General features: G+C 48.5%; 1 long non-coding RNA gene across 1 annotated transcript; it reads right to left on the bottom strand.

Moving 5' to 3' along the window:
- Nucleotides 1-10,431: 10,431 nt before the first annotated feature.
- Nucleotides 10,432-15,243, bottom strand: LOC131483604 (uncharacterized). Its single transcript, XR_009247800.1, has 3 exons — nt 15,069-15,243; nt 12,498-12,932; nt 10,432-12,465 (listed from the first exon to the last, which is right to left on the bottom strand). It is a non-coding gene; the product is annotated as an uncharacterized LOC131483604 (long non-coding RNA).
- Between the last annotated feature and the right edge of the window lie 8,957 nt (nt 15,244-24,200).

The following is a 24,200-nucleotide window of genomic DNA, read 5'->3' as shown; positions in this document are numbered from 1 at the left end:
GTCTGATCCTCTGCCTTGTGGGTAAAGAAACTGAGGCTCAGAGATGACGAGTTAAATGTAGCCGTCCTCCCCTCCTCAAAAATCATAAAGGCTGTGACTGCTTCTGAATCACAGGAATATCAAGTTAGGAAATCTCTGATTTTTGCCTGAGTTCAAAATGAGTTCACGAGGACCGTCTAGTCCGTTTGGGCTGCAGTAACAGAATACCACAGTCTGGGGGCTTAAACAACAAGCTTTCACTCCTCACGGTTCTGCAGGCTCCAAGCCCAAGATCAAGTCGCAGGCGGATTCTCTGTCTGGTCAGGGCCTGCTTCCTGGTTCACAGACGGCTGCCTTCATGCCTCACACGACAGGGGCGCGGGGCGGCTCTCCCCGGTGTCTCTGTGAGGGCAGTCATCCCATCCTGAGGGCTCCCCGCTGACGAACCACTCACCTCTCAAGGCCCCATCTTCTATTTCCATCACCTCGGACAGGAATTTGGTGGAGGACACAAGCGTTCTGTCCTCCACATGGACCAAGCAAGCAACACGATCTGGGGACCACATGATGCTGGGCAGGAGGGACCCTCCTGTTCTTCAGCGGGGAGGCATGGAAGTTTGTGGTCCTGCGGTATCATTTTCTACATTACGCTGAGGCAAGCTAATTTTTTTCACGCTCGTAAACCCCACTTTTTCCCAAATAAAAGCCTCTCTCCTTATTCCAATGTGAGGAAACATATTTTTGAACCCCTCCGGTTTGTCCAACACGACACCACATGCTTTGATATTTAACCCTCACGATACCCCCAAGTGGCTGGTGTCCCATTTGGTGGATGAGGATGTGGAGGCTCCGAGAGGTTAAGTCACCTGCCCAAAGTCACAGAGCGAACCACGGTCTAGTCGACTCCAAAGCCCATGTGTGCCCCTTCCCAGCTCATACTCTGTCTCTCTCTCAGTAATAGATAAACGTTAGATAGATAGATAATCGACTGTCACGTCTCCATCCACGGTGGCAGGAGCAGAGGGTGCCAATGAAAAAATTCTCAGGCCGAGGCTGCCGTCAGTGACAGGGCCAGACAGCGGGTGCTGCTCCCTCCTGCCAATGGCGGGGAGGAGGAGGGGGGAGAAGCTGTTTCCAGCAAGGGGCCATGATGGGGTGGCACCAGACCCCTCGGTGGGACTCCCAGGGGCCACAGGATAGACTGGAAGGATGGTGGCTGGGGCTGGGGCGGCAGCAGCCACTATATTTTGGGTGTCACAGGTTGCTTGCAAATGCCTGGACTGATACTCTGATGGCAACACAGAAGGGACACCTGAGTTGATTCCTGTATGCCCCTGCCTCTGCCCCGAGTGTACATCTGGTCAACCTGATGGGTCCAATAAGTCACTAGCATTGAGCTGACCTTCTCCATCATGAGCACCTGCAGAGGACCGCAGTGTGCATTTACTGGTGTCTAACTGAAGCCGCCCTGGGGTTTCCACCACAGAGCCTGGGCATGTGGCAGAGCCGGCTGAGAGAAACCCACTCACCCCCTGGTCAGACACTGAGAGGCCCCTTAGGCAGCCTGCTGCTTGATGTGCTAGAAACATCCCGGACTTCTGCGAAAGACTTGTTTTCAAATCTTGGCTCTGCCACAAGCTGTGTGACCCTGAGATAATTACATGACCTTTCTGTATTCTCATCAGCAAACCTGCTCCACGCGGCTCTAAAGCAACGAAATGGAATTGCACCTGGAACGGTACGCAGCATGATGGGGCTCTAAATGACAGTGCGACGCGTTCATGGGTGAGAATGCTCCTCCACCCCCCTCGTCAGGGACCACCCCCCCCCCCCCCCACATTAGACACGGACCTGCCGTGGCTTCAGTGTTCGGCCAAAAGTTTCAGAGCTGTCATCTCTGGGTAAGACAAGAAGGCTAATGTGTATCTGATAAGCGAATCACACCCCCCACCCTATGAAGGAAGGAGAAAGACAGACAGACAGAGAGAGAGGGAGGAGAGGAGAGGAGAGGAGAGGAGAGGAGAGGAGAGGAGAGGAGAAAAATGAAAAGAAGAGTATTGGGAGGGAAGGGAGGGGGTGTTCAGGGAGAGAGTAGGAGCAGGTTTTCCAAGAAGGACCCCTCATCCCTTGGTGTGGAAGTTCCAGAGAGGTTTGGGGACACTCGAGGAGAGTTCGCTGTGGTTTGGAACCTGATAGTGGAACAGGACGTTGAGGGGCCTTGGCTAAGGGCTTACAGGAGAGAGAAAAACCGCATTGGAAACAGCTATGCAGTAACGGCAGGAGTCCACCAGCACTGTTGCCTGAAGCAATGGGGAAAGTAGAAAGTGAACCTTACACACGGGGTCATCCGGCCAAGGAGACAGTCTGAACTGTCTGACTTCTTGCTGCTCTGGGAAGAGGCGAGAGGGAGGAGTGAGCTAAAGGGAGGGCCGTTAAACAAAAGGGAGCCAGATGTCCTGGTTTGGGAGATTCTCCACCTCTCCGGATGCCAAATGGTGTTAAAATGAAGAAAGGGCGAGGCGCCTGGGTGGCTCAGCCGGTTGAGCGTCCGACTTCCGCTCAGGTCATGATCTCACAGTCTGTGAGTTTGAGCCCCGAGTCAGGCTCTGTGCTGACAGCTCAGAGCCCGGACCCTGCTTCAGACTCTGTGTCTCCCTCTCTTTCTACCCCTCCCACGCTCACGTTCTCTCTCTCTCTCTCTCTCTCTCTCTCTCTCAAAAATAAATAAACATTTTTTTATGGGGCGCCTGGGTGGCGCAGTCGGTTAAGCGTCCGACTTCAGCCAGGTCACGATCTCGCGGTCCGTGAGTTCGAGCCCCGCGTCAGGCTCTGGGCTGATGGCTCAGAGCCTGGAGCCTGTTTCCGATTCTGTGTCTCCCTCTCTCTCTCTGCCCCTCCCCCGTTCATGCTCTGTCTCTGTCTCTGTCCCAAAAATAAATAAAAAACGTTGAAAAAAAAAAAATTAAAAAAAAAAATAAAATAAAATAAAATAAAATAAATAAACATTTTTTTAAAAATGAAGAAAGGGCTCTTCCAGGCCGAAGACAAGTGCAGGGCTCTGCCAGAAAAATCTGGTCTAAAGATGAATCCAGGAGTGTGATTGGGTCTCTGTTTGAGCTGTAACAAATAGCAAATACCACAGACGGGGTGGCTTAGCCAACTCTGTCTTCCGCAGGGCTGATATTACAGTTGAGCTGTTGTTTTTTTTTTTTCTGATGGAATGAGCCCCACAAAGATTTGCAGGATACCCACAAAGTCTTACAGAAAAGTGCAGTGGAAGAAACATGGCCAGCTTGGGCTGAAAGGGACAGAGAACACACATTGAAAAGATGCCTTTGGACCCTGAGCCTTGCACAGGTGGAAAGCGGGCTGAGAAAAGGAGGCCCCCAGGACAAGGAAGGATGACTCAGAGGTAGAAAGAGAGGCCACAAGAGCCGGGGAAGATTCTCCGCAGGAACCATCCACCGGCACCGCCTGTTTCAGAAGCGCTCCTTCCGAATCAGTGACTTCGGCACATCCCCACCTTCCACCCCTGCTGAACGGGAGGGGCCACAGCATTACCCTATGCTTGTCCCGTCATTGTCTGTTGTTGAGTGTGGGAGGGGACAGATAGCTTGTGTCTCTGGTTCACAAATTTCAGATCCAAAAGACCTGGATTTGAGGGCTCAGGGAGGCTCATCAGTGTGGACCTCGTTTGGATAAACTGATGCTCGACTAGGATGAGCCTCCGGGGGCCTTGGGAGAGCCTGGGCGCATTTTGCAACGTGGACAGGCCACGAATCGCTGTGGGACAGAGGGGGATTGTGGCACCCAGCCTCCAAGATGACCCTTAATGATCCCACCTGTGACATTCTCAGGCTTGTGCTGTCCTTCCTTAGGGAATCGGAGTGACCCGCGGAACCAACAGCAAACCGCAGAACTCAAGTACACAACTTCCAATGCACCTCTGACCTCGTGGCTTTCCCCTTATTCTCTGGGGGAAGCCAGCGGTCACACCACGAGGACACGCGAGCAGGCCTCTGCAAAGTCCCCACTGGTGAGGAACCGAGGGCTATGCTGACAGTGAGCACGGACTCGCCTGCACGTGAGCCATCCCGTGGAGCAGATCCTGTGGCCTCCTTCAGACAGTCGCAGCCCCGCCTGACTTTTTTAATACAACCTTGTGAGAGAACCCAAGCCCCGGGATTCTTCTAAAATGCTCTTTAATCCCTGACCCACAGGCACCATGTAGAATAATAAATGCTTATTACTGGTTTAAGCCGCTGAGGTGTGGGGTAGTTTGCTACCCAGCAACAGACAACTATTACAGGATTGAAATAAACACATCAAACAGTTCATTCAATTCATTAACTAATGATGAAGACAGTACTATAGTTCCAAGAGCATTTGAGGAACTTGATACTTACGGGCAATTTAATGAAGAGCCTCTAGAATCTGAGTGCTAGGTTAACACAAAATAATACGATGGGGCACCTGGGTGGCTCAGTCGATTGAGCGTCCAACTTCGGCTCAGGTCATTATCTTGAGGTCTGTGAGTTCGAGCCCCATGTTGGGCTCTGTGCTGACAGCTCGGGGGCTGGAGCCTGCTTCAGATTCTCTGTCTCCCTCTCTCTCTGCCCCTCCCCCGCTCATGCTCTGTCTCTCTGTCAAAAATAAATAAACATTAAAAAAAATTTAAACACAAAATAATACGAAACTGGTTCGTGTCCTACAGAGTAAGGAACTGTCACCTTTGGGTTATCTTTTCCATCAAATAAATTATTTTCATTTGTGTCAGTCAAAAATCTAAAGTCCATATAGAACTTCTGAGACCTTTAATCAACAGAAAACAGGGAGCGGAGTAGTTCTTTGTTGGGAGAGGCTGGACTGGACATGGTGGGACAGTTACCAGCATCCAGGTCTCTCTCCGCTACTTGTCAGTAACACCCCCATGCTCCCTGCCAGTCACAACAATCCAACATGTCTGTAGACGTCGCAATGTCCCCTGGGGGACCCAGGGTGGGGAACCACCGCCTCACATAATTAAATAATCCTTGGGCAGACCTATCAAATGATGCTCACTTGGACACTGAAATGTCACTTTTTGGTCTCATTTCCGAGTTTTCAATACTTTTTCTTAACAAGCATCTGTGAGCCAGGAACTGAGGAAGGGGGCAGGAATGAACTGGCAAAGAGGGCCCACACTGTCGGAGAAGGGCATGGGGTCAGGGCGTCTGCGGGTAAGCCACATGGCGCTATACACAGAGGCTTGTCTCCAAGTGGCTCTGGCGGGGAGATGACTTGTTAGCTGATCAAAGGCAGGCAGAAGAACAGGTAGAAAGGAAAGGAAAGGCAGGATGCCCACAGAGTACCCTAAGTGAGATTCTTTGGGTTTTGTTTGTTACTTTTGAAAATTATGTTAAACATGCAAGCAGTAATTACCCAATAAAAAGAAGAAATGTGAATTCCCCGTTGGGGCAGACAGATTCCTTGTTTGGAAAGGAACCATTCAATGAATTCCTTAAATGAATTCCCCCTTAAACTGATGGGGGATAGAAGCAGGGAAATGTTCACCTTTAGCCCAGAAGGCTGACCTATAGCCTGCATAATTTCAATAAGGATCAAATATGTACTGCTTGCTACCTTCTTTTTTTTTTTAATCTTTTTTTTTTTAATGTTTATTTTTGAAAGAGAGAGGCAGAATGCGAGCAGGGGAGAGACAGAGAGAGAAAGGGAGACACAGAATCCAAAGCAGGCTTCAAGTTCTGAGCTGTCAGCACAGAGCCTGACGTGGGGCTCAAACTCATGAACCGTGAGATCATGACCTGAGCCAAAGTCGGACGCCCAACCAACTGAGCCACCCAGGTGCCCCTGCTTGCTACCTTCTTAAAGAGTCTCATGACTGTCTGTAAATCTCACCAATAGTTAATGTCGAGCTGAATGATAAGCAGAGAAATTTTGCAAAATCAGTTTTATGAATAGAAACTTGAAGAAGATATTTATGATCTAATGCTCCCCATATGCCTCCCCACCCCACCGACTCACCTAAGCACTAAGCATATAACCACCAGCTTCACACAGCAGCAGTACCACCCTTTCTGCCCATGGGTCCCGTCCCTGTGCTACTTAAATAAACCTACTAAGTTGCACCAAACACTGTCTCAAAAATTCTTTCTTGACCATTGAGTTCTACAATCCCGCAACAAAACCAGAACATGAAGCTTTGATGACTAAATATAAAGCAAATACTCACCATGCTTCTTGTTGAGTCTGTTGTCCTCAATGTGCATGGTTGAGGCTAAGAAGCTCCACTTTCTGTGTAGAGTAAATGGCACCTGAAAAAAGAATTTAATTGGTCAGCAAGGGGCTGAGAAATTGGGTTGCAGTGACTGTACCTGCAGCCTATGGGGTGATGTTTCAGCAGAAGGCCAGACAAAGTTGGAGAATTCCCCCACAAGGGAAGGAAGAAAGTCCAGAGCAGGGAACCTGGGTGGGGCTTGTAGCCTTTGGGGATGCTGTGACCCTAAGCTTCATTTTAAGGCCCAGTGAGGGATCGTGTTGGACAATCATGTTCTGATGGACCAGTTTTGTCAATGACCAGAAGGCAAGGGAACAGTCCTGAGGCCAAAGGGGTATGCCTCAAACTTAGGGACCATTTCTGTTGTCAGTCATCCTGGGAAAAGTCTGGTCTTGAGACAGGAAACAAGGATCAGGGAGGCCAGCCTCTGATGGGAGAGATGGCCATTCTTTCCGGGCCTCTGAGCAGCTGGGCTGGCCCTTGAATTAAAAATATGCCCAAAGCTTTCCTAGGGGAGGGAGGTGGTCCCTCCTTCCCATGAAGACCACTTGGAAGCCATGTACGAGAGCCCTGTAAAGGACCCCAGGACAGACCCACCTAGAGACTCTAAAGGTAGCCACATCCAGGAGGCTTATCCCTTATCCATGCTGTACCTCCTTCCCCCTCTTTCTCTCTAGCTCGTCATCACAGGATGGTTTCGGTCATGGGTAGGCATTTCAGGGAAAAGCCTGTCCTGTGCCTGAAATTCAGTGCCAAGTGCCAAACCTAGTGTGCTGGTAAGGACAGCAGCCTGAGGGAGAGAGACCGTGGCCTGGCCCAATGACAAACATGAATGCTATACCACAACTGCTGAATCAGACCTCTGAGAGATCTCAGGAGACTGAGACCCTGGGCACGGAGGGGACCCAAGGCTAACAATTCACAAGATTAACAAGCAGCTGGGGAATTCATAGAAAGATGAAGTGTGGTTGAAATGTGGTCACAGACTGTGAGAGTGAGACTTGATGAATGAGACAAAGGATAGATGATGGATAGACAGGTAAACAGACAGAGCTACAGGTAGAGAGGATGGATGGATGGATGGATGGATGGATGGACGGACAGGCAGGCAGACAGAACTACAGGTGGAGAAGATGGGTGGCTGGGTGGGTGAATGGATGGATGGATGGGGGATGGGTGGGGATATAGGCAGACAGAGCTGCAGGTGGAGGCTTGATGGTGAAGGAATTCAGAGATGATCACTGCAAAGGAGGCCACTTTGGCACATTGATTATTTTGAGTTAAAAGAACTGAAGAAACAGCAGGTGTAAGAAAGACACTTGCACCCTCCTTTTTCTTCCCCAAAGCAAGAGATAAACGCCCACATGAAAGTGCTCTCCCTGTTCCAGGAGGAAAGAAACATTCTTATCACCAGAGACAGGGAAATGGGTGCCAAGAGATCTATACACTCAAATATTGTTAAACAGACCCGTATCTTCCTAGACACTTCTTCACAATTTATCACTCCTAGCCCAAACCCCTTTGTCTTTTCGATAAATAAAAATATATTGTCTCTTGGTCTAAAAGGTATGAACGCTTCCTGTTCTGGTCACATCTTTAGGTCTTCATTACCTTGAGAAGGTTCCCACATACATGCAAATATATATATTTTAATGTTTATTTTTGAGAGAGCACACATACAAGCAGGGGAGGGGCAGAGAGAGACAAGGACAGAGGATCTGAAGTAGGCTTTGCTCTGACAGAGAGAGCCCGATGCAGGGCTCAAACTCCTGAAATGCAAGATCATGACCTGAGCCAAAGTTGCACACTCAACCAACTAAGCTATCCAGGTGTCCCATACATGCAAATATTTAATTAAGCTTAAATTAAATCTCAGACCCAGCTGTAGACCCAAAGAGGGTAGAAGAGAATCCTTCCTCCTCTATAATAGGTACGTATTGATATAGGTATATGATGCATAGAAAGATGATAGATAGATAGATAGATAGATAGATGATAGAAAGAAGGAAAGAAAAGAAAGAAAGAAAAAAGAAAGAAAGAGAAAGAAAGAAAGAAAGAAAGAAAGAAAGAAAGAAAGAAAGAAAGGAAAAAAGGAAGAAAGAATGAAAAAAATGAAAAAGAGAAAGAAAGAAAAGAAAGAAAGAAAGAAAGAAAGAAAGAAAGAAAGAAAGAAAGAGGAAGAAAGAAAGAAAAAAGGAAGGAAGGGAGATAAAGGGAAGAGATTATGGAGGAAACATTTATATTTATTATCTGCCTAAAATATGGACAAGGGGAAAAGTAAGGACATGAAAACAAATGAAAACCACAGAAGGCAAATCACTTGCTTTGCTCCCCATGATCCAGAAGGAGTTGCAGAGGCAGAGTTCAAAGCTTCCCGGGCTTCCTCTGCCCCAGGTGTGTGTGATGGAGACATTTCAAAGCAGTTGCACCCAACACCAACCAGGAGGTCACAATGCAACATGAACCAGAAGTCTGAGAGCCACAGGGTCGGCCCATTCCTGTCCGGTAGGTCACAGGAAAGGCGTTATGCAGGGGAAGTCGTCCAGAAGAGGCCTGAGGGAAGCTGGACATTGCTAGTGTCACCATAGCCATGGGGTTCCTTCAGGACGGTGCCTCTGCCCTTCACCCGCTTCCTACAGAACAGGAAGGGTATGATATTTGGCCTGCTTCCTGAGGGCATATCAAGCAGCCCACACAACTATTCTAAAGAATGTGGCTATTTGGGGATAAAAGTCCCTACGTAGGGCTAACTAATGTCACTGCATAACCACACAAGGCCTCCGGAAACATGTCAGCCAAGTAGAGTAGGAGAGGGCTTTTGTGACCAAATGGAGCCCCATGGGGCGTTAAGAGTTCTAATCTTCTGTGAAAGGCCTAACCAGGGGAGCCCAGCCATATGCAATGTGTGTATTTTTCTACACATAAAGCTGATTATCTACCATTACCTGGAAACAAGGAGAAATTACTTGTAATTATTCTAGACTAAAAAATAGCAAGTTTCGGAAGTTTCTTTGACTCCCCCCCCCCCCCCCCCCCCCCCGGCCACACCATGCCCTTTAATAGGTCTGAAGAGGAAATAATACCGCGTTGACTTGGAGTGACGCAATGGATGACAGCGTGCCTCACATCTTAAGACGAGGTGGGCGAGAAGGATCTACCTTTAAAGAACTCCAATTAAAGTAATTACCATTGTTACCAAAATTACTGTTTTTAAAAGACCGGAGTCCTCTATCGGAGAACACTTCAGAAAGCTGTGGAAAAAACCCACATGACCAGCACGATTAGGGAGAACAAAAGCCAAACATTGTTTAAAGCCAGCTGCTTAAATCCTCCCATGCCTCCTGTTCCATGGTGGGAAGTCACTGTTCCTGAAAGCCTGTCATACTTTCTTAAGTTTTCAAAGAGCTGTCAGCAGTATTCCCGGGGTGGGAGGGTGACACACACGTGAGCGGGGCTGCATGTGGCGGGTCACGCAGGGTGACGGCTGTAGCCTTCTGTCCCCTCAACTTCTCTCCAGACAAGGCACAACCTGTGGTTCCTTGTTCTGGGCCAAGGGGTGGATGGACCACTCTGGGCACCTGGGCCTGAGACTCCAAAATTGCAGGGGTGTGAGGAAATGATACCAGGCAGGGACGGCCACCCTGCAGTGGCAGAGGGTGCCAGAAGGTAGTCCAGAGCCCATCTGGGCTAACCTTTGTGCTCTTGACCTGATGCTAGAAAGACCTAGATGTTGGTAGGGATGCTCTCAGATTATGAGGGTAAGGACTGATATTTTCTGTAAAATACCCTAAAAATGAACTAGTAGGAACATAAAATTAATAAAAGAAAGAAATGCAAAAAGTAAACCCCACAACATTGTTATTAGGCTCAACAGACAATAAAAATTACTCACTGCACTTGCTATAAAAGTTTCTAAAAGCTTGCTCTCAATTTCTGTACTTCCCCTACTGCAGTCCGGGCCCATCCTTTCATCAGCTCTGGTCCAGGACAGCATATCCCAAAGTCGTCGCTGGAATATTGTGTCACCCAAGGTGATCTCAGGGAGACAGTTCCACTGGTCAAATAAGGTGTGGAAAATACTACATCTCCTTTTGGACAGTCACAATGGGCATATTAAAGCCTCTGAGAAATCCTGTTTCTTTTTAAATGTGTATTGACATATTTTGAGTGGGGGAGGGGGAGGGGCAGAGAGAGAGGCCCACCTGGTCACTGTCAGTGCAGCCCAATGTGAGACTCAAACCTACAAACTGAGATCGTGACCTGAGCTGAAATCAAGAGTCGGATGCTTAACTGACTGAGCCACCCAGGTGCCCCTATCCTGTTTCAAAAGAAGCAAAAACAACTTGCATTGAGCCCAGTTTTCCAAGTTTATTTGCTTACTTTCTTTCTCTCTCCTTTTATTTGTCTACCGATTAACTCATTTTCGCATAACACACGCAATATTTGCCTAACAACATCCTACCAATCACACGCGAAGAAATACTTGCCTGGGGGTCCGGCCTCAGCAACGGCCCAGCCTCGGGCAAGTGGGTCAGGAATGCCGGACTCCAAAGTGGAAGATCCCAGGGGTCAGCAAGTCTTTATCTCAGCCCAAGGGGACTCCACAGTGGTGACGTCTGGACCCATTTGCAAACGATGCCAAACTGTCCAACGAATTGCTCTTGGTGAAACTCAGGTTCCTCTTAATTGTTCAGCGGAGGCAGATAAGAAGCCTGGCTGTTACTGCTACTGCACTTTGGAAATTGCCTGACACATTGGGACAGGTCGGCCTTTAGTGAAAGTCTGTGCACAGAATAAGCTCGATCAAGTGTAAAGGGACTGCGGGTTACGCTGGGGACCTGCAACGCACCAGCTACAGCGACACTGTTTATCCTTCCCTGGGCTCACTCAAGCTAGGCCCAGGATGGGTTTTCCTAATTAGCTGGCATCAGGCAAACATCGCATGGTGCAGTCAGTGTCCTTACAGGAGGCTTTCGAACACCGCTTGGAAACACACTGGAATGCGCTAAGCCTCCCAGCCCCCCCCCTCTAACAAATCAATTATCTACAGTCCAGTTTCCGCACACGGAACCCCAAGTGCCACTCACACCGGGGTCAGTAGCATGAGAGTCTGGTGGTGCCGGGACTCGACTGCTATCGGTTTTAGCAGTCACAGAGACAACTGGTGGCCAGCATTCTAGTACCCAGACCGCCGTCTTTCAAAGACAGGACTTCTCCGCTGTGGCATTACACATCAAAGGCACACCAAAGTCAAGGCCCCTTGCTGGTCTCCTGCTCAATCTCTTCAGTTTCCTGCTCCCCTAACGCTGTCTTGTACCCCTGTGGCATCACCACTTTACCATCTACTCTCATATAAGCCATCCCGAGTCACAGAAAAGTGTTTCTAGGCACGGAAGGCTTCCTGGTAACCACACAGGCGTAGTATTTAGTCTCAGAACATTGAGCCACCTGTCCGCGTGTCACATCACCCCTCCACACATGAACGGCCAGCCACTGCACACAGCAAGAGACTTCTCGTTGACGCTGGCGTGATTGGGAAGACCCCAGATGACGTCGCAGGCTCCTGCGTGGTTATGAAACATGCCAGAAGATTCTTAGCTATGCCTCCCAGCAAAAGGTGGATGCCGACTCCCTCCCTGTGAATGAGGGCCAGGTGGGGGCACTCGCTCCTGACAGACTGCAGCAGGAGAGACGGCTCAGAAAAGGGGTACAGCTTCCTCCTGGCTGTCCCTGTCTCTGGGGACACCTGAGCTGCCACATGGGCAGTCCCACTAACTGGAAGACACCATGCTGGACAGACCGTGAGTGGAGACCACATAGAGAAATGCCTGAGGAGACAGAGCTCCCCTGTGCCACACGTGGGAGTGAAGAATCCTCTGAGATGCCCTCAGCGGTTCCTAAACTGTGTGAGATAATACACGTTCATGGTTGTTTTAAGCCATGAAGTTTGGGGTGATTTGCTACTCGGCCATAGATAACTAACACACTCCTCGACTGGGCCACAACCGGTGCCCTTTCTACTTCTCTTTCCGCACCACACACTGTTGGCCTGTTGAAGACTCCCCCAGATGGAGGAGCCCAGGGACAAAGGAACATCTGAGCACACCTGGTCTCACAGACTTAGCCTTGAACTGCTCCTCCCCACTGCACACACTCTCTTCATGCTGCTCCCCTCCTCAGTGCTCACTCCTATTTTCTACTTGAGACACCTGTAATTATGAAGCCTCTCTACTTGAGACACCTGTAATTATGGTCACTTGGTTGCTAACTTTAACACTATGTTCCCCTGACCCGTCAAGCTTCGCTCTCTCATGCGCCTGCCATGCACCTGTTGGACTGATGTACCCCGTCCCGCACAAGCGAGGAGCACTGGCCGGTCCAGGCGTGGCTGGCTGGTGCCTACAGGGTCCACATGCTTCCTTGCTCGCTCACTCTGGTGTTTCTGCAGCATCCACGAGCCTCCAGGAGCAGAACAAAGCTGATGATCTCTCACTGTTCAGTACAAGCAAGGAGAGAAAACTCTTATCTTCATTAACGGGGTGATGAGCCGATACCAACCAGGACGTCGTGCAGTTGAGACGGAAAGTATAAACAGAAAAGATCTGCTTTGTTGTGGTGGTGGTTGCACGAGGTCTTGTAAGGCTGTGAATGGGCACGGTTACCAATTTTCTTCTCTCTAAGATAGAGATGATAATAGTGCTGTCGTAAGGATTAAACCAGACCATGTGTGTGAGATGCTTCGCCCAGTGCCTGACACACAGGAAGAGTTCAATAAATGTAGGCTTCTCTTACTCTCATTACATATGATCTCGAGTTTAACATGCCCAGTACTGAGCTCTTCACACTCCCTCAGCACCTCCCACGTCTTCCCCATCAGGCTTAATGGCACACTGTCCTTCAACTTAGGCAAAAAAAAAAACCCCAAACACCAGGTTTCATCCTGTCCCCTTTCCTTCTTTCAAATTCCGCACGCAGCCAAATGGCAGTGCATTTTGGTTCTATCTCCAAAATAGATTCACAGCTGACCACTTCTCACCACTGCATGCTCTTACCTCATCCAAGCTCTCATCACCTCCCCTTAGTTCATGGCCAAGATGTGCTGCCACCCCCTCACCCCCCTCAGCACCCGCCTGACTGGCTTTTTGACCAGCTGCAGGGAGAAGCGTGTTTCAACAGACGTCACATCAACTTTTTTTCCCCCTCAAAATCCACTGGTTTCTTTTTTTTTTTTTTTTTTTTTTTTTTTTTTTAATGTTTTTTATTTATTTTTGGGACAGACAGAGACAGAGCATGAACGGGGGAGGGGCAGAGAGAGAGGGAGACACAGAATCGGAAACAGGCTCCAGGCTCCGAGCCATCAGCCCAGAGCCTGACGCGGGGCTCGAACTCACGGACCGCGAGATTGTGACCTGGCTGAAGTCGGACGCTTAACCGACTGCGCCACCCAGGCGCCCCAAAATCCACTGGTTTCTGATCATTCTCAGATTAAAACCAAGTCCTAACAAGCTCAGGATCTAATTATAATTATCTGGCCCCTGTTCTGGACTTCTCTAGCCCATCTACCTCTCACCCCCTCCAACATTGTTGGATTTGAAGCCTCCAACATTGAAGGCTTTACTGGCCTTCCTTTGGTTCCTCAGACATGCCGTGCCCGCTCCTTCTTCAGAACATACAAACTCACCGTTGCTTCTGTCTGAGACTCTTAAAGAATATCTCAGTAGCTTCCTTCCTCAGCTTCTTTCAGTCAACTTCTCCCGGAGGTCTTTGCCAACCATCCTGATTACTATTGTAACCCCTCCCAATGCTCTCTATCCCTCCCCCGTGCTTTCATTTTCACCGTAGCCTTCCTCACTCTCTACCATACTATGTATTGACTTTGCCTTGTTTCCCTCCTGGGATGGAATGTAAGCTCCCGGAGGGTGTGTGGTCTGTGGTGCACTGCTGCGTTCCCAGCACCTGGAAACACCGCCTAACACATGGCAAATGCTCAATTAATGTTCAATGCAGGAGGTGTGGGGAGGGAATACAGCATACCATTTCTCAAGTGATCTAGGAAAAAATCCAAGCGGATCATGTGGATCCTCGCGTGGTTTCTAAACTGAAATAGAAAGACCTTTTGTACTTCTTCAGTAGGCAAGGGAAAGTTGGTGGCCCCTTGGGTACCTTTGTCTTCATCTTTCACTTGGTGCAGGTAACAGTGGAGTCACCATTAGTGTGTGGCTCCCACTCCTGCTGGTCTTAGGCATCATGCTCATTTGCATATGGGGCAGAGTTAACCTCTGTAGGTAAAGACGTTCACTCAAGGTGAAGAACAGAGGTAGAGGTCAGATCTTCCTACTGGGATGCCAGTGCTTAGGGAAGCCCTTTGGCAGATCAGTGGAAGGTCTCGGAGTTAAGGACTGCTACTACTCATGGTAGAGTAAACATTTCCTGCGTGTGTCAACAGATCGATAAATCAGGAAGCGTGTTGAGTTGGGGGTCACAGCTTATGGGTTTCAGTCCAGGCTCTGATAGGGACCGGATCCAGAAGCTCTATGACCTGAAGGAGACCCTACAGCTGAGGGACTTGCCAAGACCCCATGGACCGAGCTATGATTGTTCCCTTCTCAGGAGGAGACATCCGCACGTGTCTCAGAGGCCCCCTGCTGTTTAGGACAAGAGCCGTACACGTAACTGGTGGGAAAACAGGAAAACCACCGTGCTTCATGCACAACAGCCTTTTCATTCTTGCTTTTATTTTCACCCACTTATTCTCTCAGCAAATGCCTATTTAACATCTATCAAGGTTACAGAAGTTTGCAATGGATCTTACCTTCAGAGGACCCTCATTTTCTCTGTGTCTTTGACTCTTTTTTTTTCCTCCTGAGTTGTATTCTCCATCCCTTTCCCTGGGGTGAAGCTCAGGGCCTCTACGGCGAGAAAGGTGATTGGCTCCCTGCCAAGGGGTCAACAGAAAGGTTGCAGAAGCTATAGCCTTCAAAAGGCCCAGCTGAGGGGCGCCTGGGTGGCGCAGTCGGTTAAGCGTCCGACTTCAGCCGGGTCACGATCTCACGGTCCGTGAGTTCGAGCCCCGCGTCAGGCTCTGGGCTGATGGCTCGGAGCCTGGAGCCTGTTTCCGATTCTGTGTCTCCCTCTCTCTCTGTCCCCCCCCCGTTCATGCTCTGTCTCTCTCTGTCCCAAAAATAAATAAACGTTGAAAAAAAAAAAATAAAAAAAAAAAATAAATAAAAAAAATAAAAAAAATAAAAAAGGCCCAGCTGAAACCTGCTGGCAAAGTTCAACATTCTGCAATCCCATATGCGTGACAAATGGGTTGGGCAACCTACCTCAAGGTGAGCTTCCAAAACCACTTCAGGAAAAAGCAATGGGGGAAGGCAGGAGAGCAACGACTAAAGATTTACCGGGAACGAACATGTCAGGAGTTCTGGGTTCTGTAGGGATGGGTCTGTCGGAGTTGGCATCCACCACATGGCACGAGGCCCAGGCATAGCAGGTGGCATAGACACAGATTTAATTGATAGCTTAATTAAGGAATTAGGTAGGTTAGAACTTGCAACCATAGCTCAGTTTAGCTAAATTTTATCATCTTCCTTTTCCATAGAAACACAAGTATAGAAGTGAGGGGTGGCTGCCACATACCCAAGAACTTGTGCTCAAATGGTCTGGCCTATCTGTATGTATGAAAGGATGAAAATGTATGTGGAAGGGAGGAAATGTCAACAGGCACTTCCTCCACATGCTGGAAGCTCCTCCAGGAAACCCCAAGAGGCAACGGTTTCCCCCTTCTCCTCAAGAACTTGCCGAGTTGCCTTCTATTGATGAGAAGCAACATCTCCAACAGCCAGACCAGAACCTCCAAGGGGTTTGCTCTGTAAAATGAATGAAGTTTGCAAAGACGTGCACAGAGAAGACATAAAGTCATCTTGTTTACGTCCATTAGCTCTTCAGAGGCAAACGACTACGTACTTTAAGAGCCACACTGGCCAGCTGCCTCTGGTCCCGGGAAAATGCTGGGCCCTCCAGGGTGGGTGTGTTGGGGCTCAGGAACTTGAACGTCTTCCTGACTGCTTTTCAAGCCTTGATCCTTACAGTGTGGTCCCCAGTCTAGCTGCATCAACATCCGGGAGTTCACCGGGGATAGAGAACCTCGGAGCAAATTGCAGAAGTGTAGAACCAAGTCTGCATTTGGCAAGATTCCTACGTGATTTCTACGCACGTGAAAATTAAAAATTTAAGAAGCAGTGGCTTGGGCAATAGATGGTGCGGCCCAACTTCCAGTTAAAACTAATTCTTTCCTAAAAAGTTCCTAACTTGAAACTGTAAGAAAAGCAAGGTCTATGAAAAATCTAAGCCACCGGCTAGATACCCATGACTGAGAGATGTGACACCCTTATTTGAACATAAATACGATAAAGTTTGCAGGAGAAGTGATACCAGGTGGTGAGAGTCTTTGACGTGGGAAGGGGGTACAAAGCACTAGAAAATAGACAGGAAGTGTGCGGAGGACATGAAAGGCAGACCATGCTTTGTAATTTCGCCAATAGCCTGGTGGGTGATGGGCACCGTGGAAGGTGGCCTTCCCACTACAGGGTGCTGTGGAGTTTGGCGCATTGACCAACCAGCAATCCACGAAGCTAAGAGCCCGGCTGTGTACCTCCTCGCTGATCTTATGCCAACCAGGCCCCTTGCTTCTTCTCACACAAACATCCAACTTTGCTTTCCCCAAACCCACCACTGTGTGAGTCCTGTCCAGGAATGTCTGGGGCTCCAGAAGGCACAGACAGGAAAACCCTGCTGAAAGGAAGCTGACAGCACGTCATGGACCACCGTGAAGGCCAGGCTGAGGGACACATATTCAGGGCGATGGTCATGGGGAGCCTCTTAAAGCAGGAGGACATAATCCAAGTGGGCTTGAAAGATACCATTTGAGATTGTGCGGTTGAGTAGACAGTTATTACAATAATCCAGTCAAATGTACTGAAGACTTCAAATAGGGTGTTACTGTTTTTGTTTTTTTAATTGGAAGTGCAGTAAACAAAATGTAACTTTATTCTAATGGACACTCATTTATTCCAAGGGACACACAGCAGCATCCGATAACATTGTATTGAATGAATGTAGAGTGACTTAGGACATGATTACACAGACCAATCTACATAGTAATGCAGTTAAGCTTTAAATGTTGTTAAGATCTTTTCACCCAGATTCAATGGGCCAAAATACCGTCCCTTGAATATTTGTGCCCAGACTTGTTGGTTGGTTTTACACATGACTGGGTTTCCTTCCTCTTCGTGGTCGGCCTGAGGCCTCTCTGGCAGCAGGCAAGGCACGCACAGCCCACCTTTGAGTGGTGCCGGCTTCCCTCTGCTGTGGGACGGAGCTGGATTGGGGAAAGGCGAGTTCCGGTCTTTTGCCCAAGGTCAAACCACTGGACGATTCTGGGCTCGTTTCTTCAGCTGTAAACTGCCCAACGCAAAATAGGAAGAGCTTTAGGGGTTGCCTGGCTTGAGCCTGCTGGGGATAAACAGGCCTCCCGGGCACTGGGGTGGTCCATCATCCTGAGAGGTGCCCTGACAGGCACAGGGGTTCAGCCTTGTCACTCAAAATGGGGGACATCTGCTTGCTGAGGCCAGGTTCCTGTTGGCCTCTTGTGCTCAGGTAAAGCTGCCAGGTGACCAGATTCTAGGTACCTTGTCCCCGCTTGTCACCAACATACTTCATTGTAAAAGAACACCTGCTTTTCTTTGCATGAGTTATAATTTCCGGTATCAGCTTCAATTAGGTTCTACTTTTCTATGCTTCTCTCAGCATATCTCAGACTTAACTCCTACATCACAGTGGATTTTTAAAACACACTGTGCAGACCCCTTTTCAGGACTCTGATTAGACTTGCATACTCCATCTGGTGTTCCCAAAGCTGTTTCAAGCCTGGATTCCTTCTCTGAGGTTATTTGCCAACAACCTATCCATAAATTAATAGTTATGGTATGTTTATTAGTTTCCGGGACTTCTAATAGCATATTGATTCTGGGCAGAAGCTTAGCATCTGGTTTGGCTAAAGAATTTAATTTTCTACCAACCACACAATCTAATCATATCATCTGGGACTGAAACAAACACTAATTCAGTGGCCTTTAAATGCTGATGTGTGCACCAGAGCTGAGCCACTGAGTTTTCACCCGCCTGCAATGAGGTGTTAAAAAAAAAAAAAGTCAATATATTAAAAGGGTAAGTATATTCAACGTGAAGAACTGTCGTTTTTTCTGAGTTTATACTTTATCATGTGCGTTACAATATTAACATGTTTTTAATAAACGTATTTGAAAAATACAATGGACGACTCTATGGCAGTGCCTCAAATCATGGGGAAGATTTTACTGATCCCCTGGAAGCCAAAGGAATAGCCTACCCTGGACTAATGCAGCATCCAGTGATATTTTAAAATATGGGACACATCCAGGCTGAAAACCCTCTCCACATCCTCCTGAGACACTTGCCATGGTTTCCATCAGGGATGAAAAGACGGGCTTTTAAATAGAAGCCTTTAAACCCAACATTGGCTTATGCAGCAGGAAGAGGAGAGGAGACATCTGACTCTCTCCCTATTTCCAGGTCTTCTTACTTCTAAGATTTCTGCGTTTTGCTCACTGGGCATCACTTCAGCTTTGAAGGTGGAAACAAGAGGGCGCCCTTTCATCCCCGGGCCATACCAGCCTCAGCCAGTCAGGGTGCGGCTTCTACTTAGTGTTCTGGTTGCAGGCTTCCTGGCCTGGGACCACCTGTGCCTTTCAGGGCTACCCCCAGGGACCTGTCTTCTCCCCGCTCCTTCTCCCCTTCCTCACCCCTCCCCCACTGAAAGACCAGTACGGGAGCGCACAGTGTTCAAAGGGAAGGATCGGCAGTCTGAGAGCCTCTCTGTTGAGGACAGGCACTTAGTATATTCCACCCAAAGCCCCGTCATGTTCATTTCTGGTGAAGGCGGAAACGGTGACCCCAGCTGGGAGTGTATGTTCTGCTTTGCTCCCATCTCCTATTCCCACCTACCTGGGATGAACCCCTCCCCCTCTCAGCGGTGTCTGCCCGCCTCACCTCCCTGTCTTGCTTCCACGTGGCTGATTTCTTACATCCGAGGTGCCTGCTCATTAGTTCTTCCGTTTGTCCTAAAAGTCCCCGAAGGCTTCATGCAAACCAAACCTCCATGGCCCCCCCAAAGAGCCCACCGTCCTAGACTGACAGGGAACAGCCCCCACTGCCAACGTACCCACGGCCTTCAACACCGCCAGGCTGATCTGAGGCGAAGCCAGAAGCTGGAAAGCCAACCAAGGTACGTGAACACTGTAGCTTTTTTCAATGAGCAATAAACACGTGTCCATGTCGATGCATGTAAAGCTGCAGCAGAGATGCCTGTCTATGTCCGTAGATGGGTGAACAACATTCTTTCATATGGTGACACCACAATTTAACCTCTCCCTTATTGATGGACATTCAAGTTATTTCCAATTTTTCTCTATTGCAAATACCGTGAAATCCTTTCACATATACGATTTCCACTTGTATTTCTGCTCATAGAAGTAGTATTGCTGGACCAAAGAATACAACATAGAAATGCAGGTACTGGAAAGCGGCCTATTTGGGGGCTGCAACTTTCCTGTCACTAGCTGGGCACGGGCATTCTTCCTGCTGTCCTTGCCAATCGCCCTTTCAGGTTCGATTTCCCTCATTAATGGGGATACAGAACATGTTTACAAGCTTTGGACTTCTTTATCTGTACGTGTTCTTTTAATACTCGTTGCCCATATTCCATTTGGGGCTACTTTACAAGTCTAAAAGGAAAGAAAAGCTCTTTATAAATAAGAGTATCAGCCCTTTCCCTATACTAATGCTTACAGTCATCACAGAGCATTATAAAGCATCTGTGTTCCAGGCACCGTGTGACGCGTGCCTTATCGGAATGGCTCCTTGGAACAGCCTTGTAGGGAACGCCTCATTTTTCCTATTTTGCTCACGAGACGGGTCCAGCAAGGCTGGTGGAAACACTGACACGGCTCCACATGTGTTGTTGAGCCATCGCACCATTCAAAGCCTCTAAATAAAAACGCCTCAATGTAATTTTCAGGGGGGTTTTCTGGTAGCGGTAGTAGAATGACATGCGAGCTAGAAGAATGAAGAAACACGGGGCGAGGGAGTGGGCTCTCCTTTCTCTGTGGTCAAACTTCACACGTCTTGTTGTGTATCCTCGGCAGTCGTGTTGTGGAGCTGCAGGCGTTCAACCCTGAGCCCTGGGCCCCGCCCGGACACTGCTCTGGGGCTGGGACGCAATGGCTCTGGGCCGGAGGGCCTGGGCATCATTTTCTTGCAGCTTCCCTGTCATTCTTACGTGCGGCCATGGCTGGGCTCCACCGTCTCGGGCCACCTCCACTCACCTTTCTAGCGTTCCTGCCCCCATTTTCTAGCTGAGGGAAGCGAGGCCCAGAAAGGGAATAGGACTCACCTAAGATCACGCTGCTGATGAGCAGCAAGCCCAGACTGCGGTGCAGACTTGGTGGCCTCCGGTCCTTTCTGCCACACTGTGAATGTACAGGGTCCCCGTCGTCCCTCCTTCTCAAAGGTAACTCCACAGAGGGTGTTATTCATGGGTGCAGACATGGCTGATAAAACTGTCCTCACGTTAGTGGCTGTTTCAGTATTTGCTGCTCCGCTTTCCCTACTCCCAGGCTGCACCGCGAGAACAGGGGCACGGTCCACGGCAGTGTGCCGGCGTTCCTCCACGTGTCCAACTCAAGCCACGGTTCCTCGTGGCCATCATCTTTATGCCTTCGTGATCACAGGCCCTCAGTGCACTGGGGTCTCCTTCCTGGTCGTTGCCACACAGGGGGTCTTCCCCCCAAGACCATGGGCTCCGTGAGTAGTGGTCTCTGGGCCTTGATCACTGTCACTGTGCCCAGCATGAAGCAGGCAGGTGGGCCTTGGGTCGGGCACTCTCCCCTTAGAGTTCGGGGCAGGACCTTTTTCAAACTCCCCTTCCCTACCTCCAGGGTCTACAGATCAGAAAACCAAGTCCCAGAGAGGACCCGTGACCTTCCCAAATTTCCCACACCGTGAATTTACGGCAGAGCTTATGAGCCCGTTCAACAGTGACGTGGTTTTGGAGAAGCCACGTTCACTGCTGACTCACACTGAGCTTACAAGGAGGCGAACCTCTCCATCTTCGGCAGGTGCCCACCCCTGCATCACGTCTCCTGTTGCGACACAGCGCAACATACACGTGAGCTCTACCAAGTCACCGATCTTCATGGGCAGTGCTCGAGCTTTCTCGATACAGCCTGCCTCATATGGAGTATGCTGATTTTCCTCCAAATTCAAGTGACAACTCTGAGTTACAGGAAGTTTAAGGGCTGGGATTTCAATACGCATGAACACATTACGTAGCAAGCTGGAATAAAACCAAGGGCCGCCTTGGAGAAGTACTGGAGTGAGTCTGAATGGTCAGAACTTATTTCCAATTAGCTTATTTTTTCCCTGTAAAGACATTTCCCCCTGCCCCCCAGCCCCTACCTTTCCCACCAGTCCCTCTGGCTCTGATTCAGCAACCACCCTTCCCTTATGTGAGCTCCGCCGAGAGCCGCATCGCCTCTCATTCCCGCTCCAGGAGTGACAGCAGGGGGACAGCAGGGAACTCCTCGGTGTCAGATCCAAGTTCTCTTCATTCCCGATCACGGGGCCGTCCTGCCGACGGTTTCCTTCTGGGAACCCCGCTCCCAGCTGTGGCCGTTCCTCACACCTCCCTTTGTGCGTTCCCCCTTCTATGTCACCTGTAACCTCTGAGCTCCTCACCGAACTCTCAGCTCCGGGACCTCAAAGCCCACGCTCTCCTGTCACTAAACCTTGCACAGTGGTGGCACGTGAGTCCAGGGGACATTCGAAATTATTACTGTGTGACGAGGCCGTGCTGATCGATCACTTTACACAAAGCAACCCATTCAACTCACAGCTCCGTGAAATAAATACCAGTCTTCATTTACAGAGGAGGGACTGGATCGGAACAGCGGCTCCACGACATCGAGGACTTGGTTGCTTCATTACGTCAGAATTTCTGATGCAAAGTCCAAACTCGAGCCAGTCCGGCTCCAAAGCTCCACAGCCAGTCCCTGGGCATTCAGCTCCCGCAGAACCAGACCACGGCTGCTCAGAGTCCTTCGCGCACTCCTGTCTTGCTGGCAACCCTTAAATGTCAGCGACCCCCGGGTCTCCCCATCCTTCGCTTGCTCATCTTCTCCCTAGACAAGTACTCTCTCACAGCTTTACCTCCTACGTGCTGGCAAGCAAGCCCCAAGTCTCTCTGGAACGGTCAGCTGTCTGTCAGACAACACCATCTGTCAACCCCCGATTCCTCCAATTCTACATGTCAAAACATGTCATTTTCTCACTCAACCTAAGCCTGCTCCAGCTTCTGAATTCTATCAGATGGCGGCCCCACCAGCCACCCTACCCCCCATTTCTGCACTGCAGAATCAACCTTCTCACTTGCTCTCCCCTCAACAGTACAGAATGAGGTGGAAACACACAGGGTCTGAAGAAAACCCATTCACAAGAGCAAGAAAAATAAAACATGTAGGAAAAATTTTAACAAAAATAGTGCAAAATGTCACCAAAGAGAAATTAAAGAAGATCAAAATAAATGTAGAGACGATCTAGGTTTATGGACTGGTGACTCAACATTGTTAAGATGGCATTTCTTCCCAAACTGATCTGTAGATTCAAAGTAACACCTATCAAAAATCCTAGGTTTAAAAAAAAACAAACAAGTGTCTTCTGCAGACACTGACAAGCTGATCTTAAAATATATGTAGAAATGCAAAGGACCCAGGATAGCCAAAAGCATTTGAAAAAGAACAAAGTTGAAGGATGTACACTTTCTGATTTCAAAACTTAAACACACACACACACACACACACACACACACACACACACACACAGTCAGTTGAGTTCTAACAGAGGTGCCAAGGTCCCCAATTCAGCTGGAGAAAGCAGTCTTTTTAACATGTAGTGCTAAGACCACTGGATAGCCACATGAATTTAGCTCCTTACCTCACACCATACTCAAAACTTAATTCAAAATGGCTCATACACTCACATGCAAAAGCTGAAACTATAAAACTTCTAGAATAAAACAAAGGAGAAAATCCTTTGTGACCTTGGGTTAGGCAGACAGATAAAATTCTAAAAGCATGATTCATAAAGAAAAAAAAAACAGAAAAAACGGAACTTCATTCGAATTAAAAGCATTTGTAACACAAAAGACACCATAAGACAGACTGGGAAAAAATACTGCAAATCATGTCTTATAAAGGACTTGTATCCAGAATATATTAAGAATTCCTACTATTCAATAATATGAAAATAACCCAATCAAAAAGTGAGCAAAAGATCTGGACAGACATTCCACCCAAGAAGATATATGAATGGCCCAGAAGCACAAGAAAAGGTGTTCACCATCATTGGCTATTATAGAAATGCAAATCAAAGCCACAATGAGATATCACTAGAATGGCTACAATAAAAAACAAAAACAAAAAAAAACCACAAGTGTTGGTGAGGATGTGGAGAAATTTGAACCCTCACACAATGCTGATGCTAATCTAAAATGGTGTAAACACTCTGGAAAAGAGTCTGGCACTTTCTTAGAAAGTTAAACATAAATTTGCCACAAAGGTCAGCAATAGCACTCCCAAGGGAAATGGAAACTTATTCACACAAAGATTTGCACACAAATGCTCATAGCAGCATATGAAAACGATGCAAATGTCTACACCTGGTGAGTAAACAAAATGTGATAGAGTCACACAATGGGCTACTGTTCAGCAATAAAAAGGAATCACTAATACATGCTATGACATGGGTGAAACTCCACATCATTATGCAAAAAGCCACATATTGTCTGATC

The sequence above is a fragment of the Neofelis nebulosa genome, chromosome 8 (genome assembly GCF_028018385.1).
Source record: "Neofelis nebulosa isolate mNeoNeb1 chromosome 8, mNeoNeb1.pri, whole genome shotgun sequence".
NCBI classification, from domain to species: Eukaryota; Metazoa; Chordata; class Mammalia; order Carnivora; family Felidae; genus Neofelis; species Neofelis nebulosa.
The sequence above is the reverse complement of the archived record's forward strand: the minus strand, read 5'-3'. Positions and strand labels throughout refer to the sequence as shown.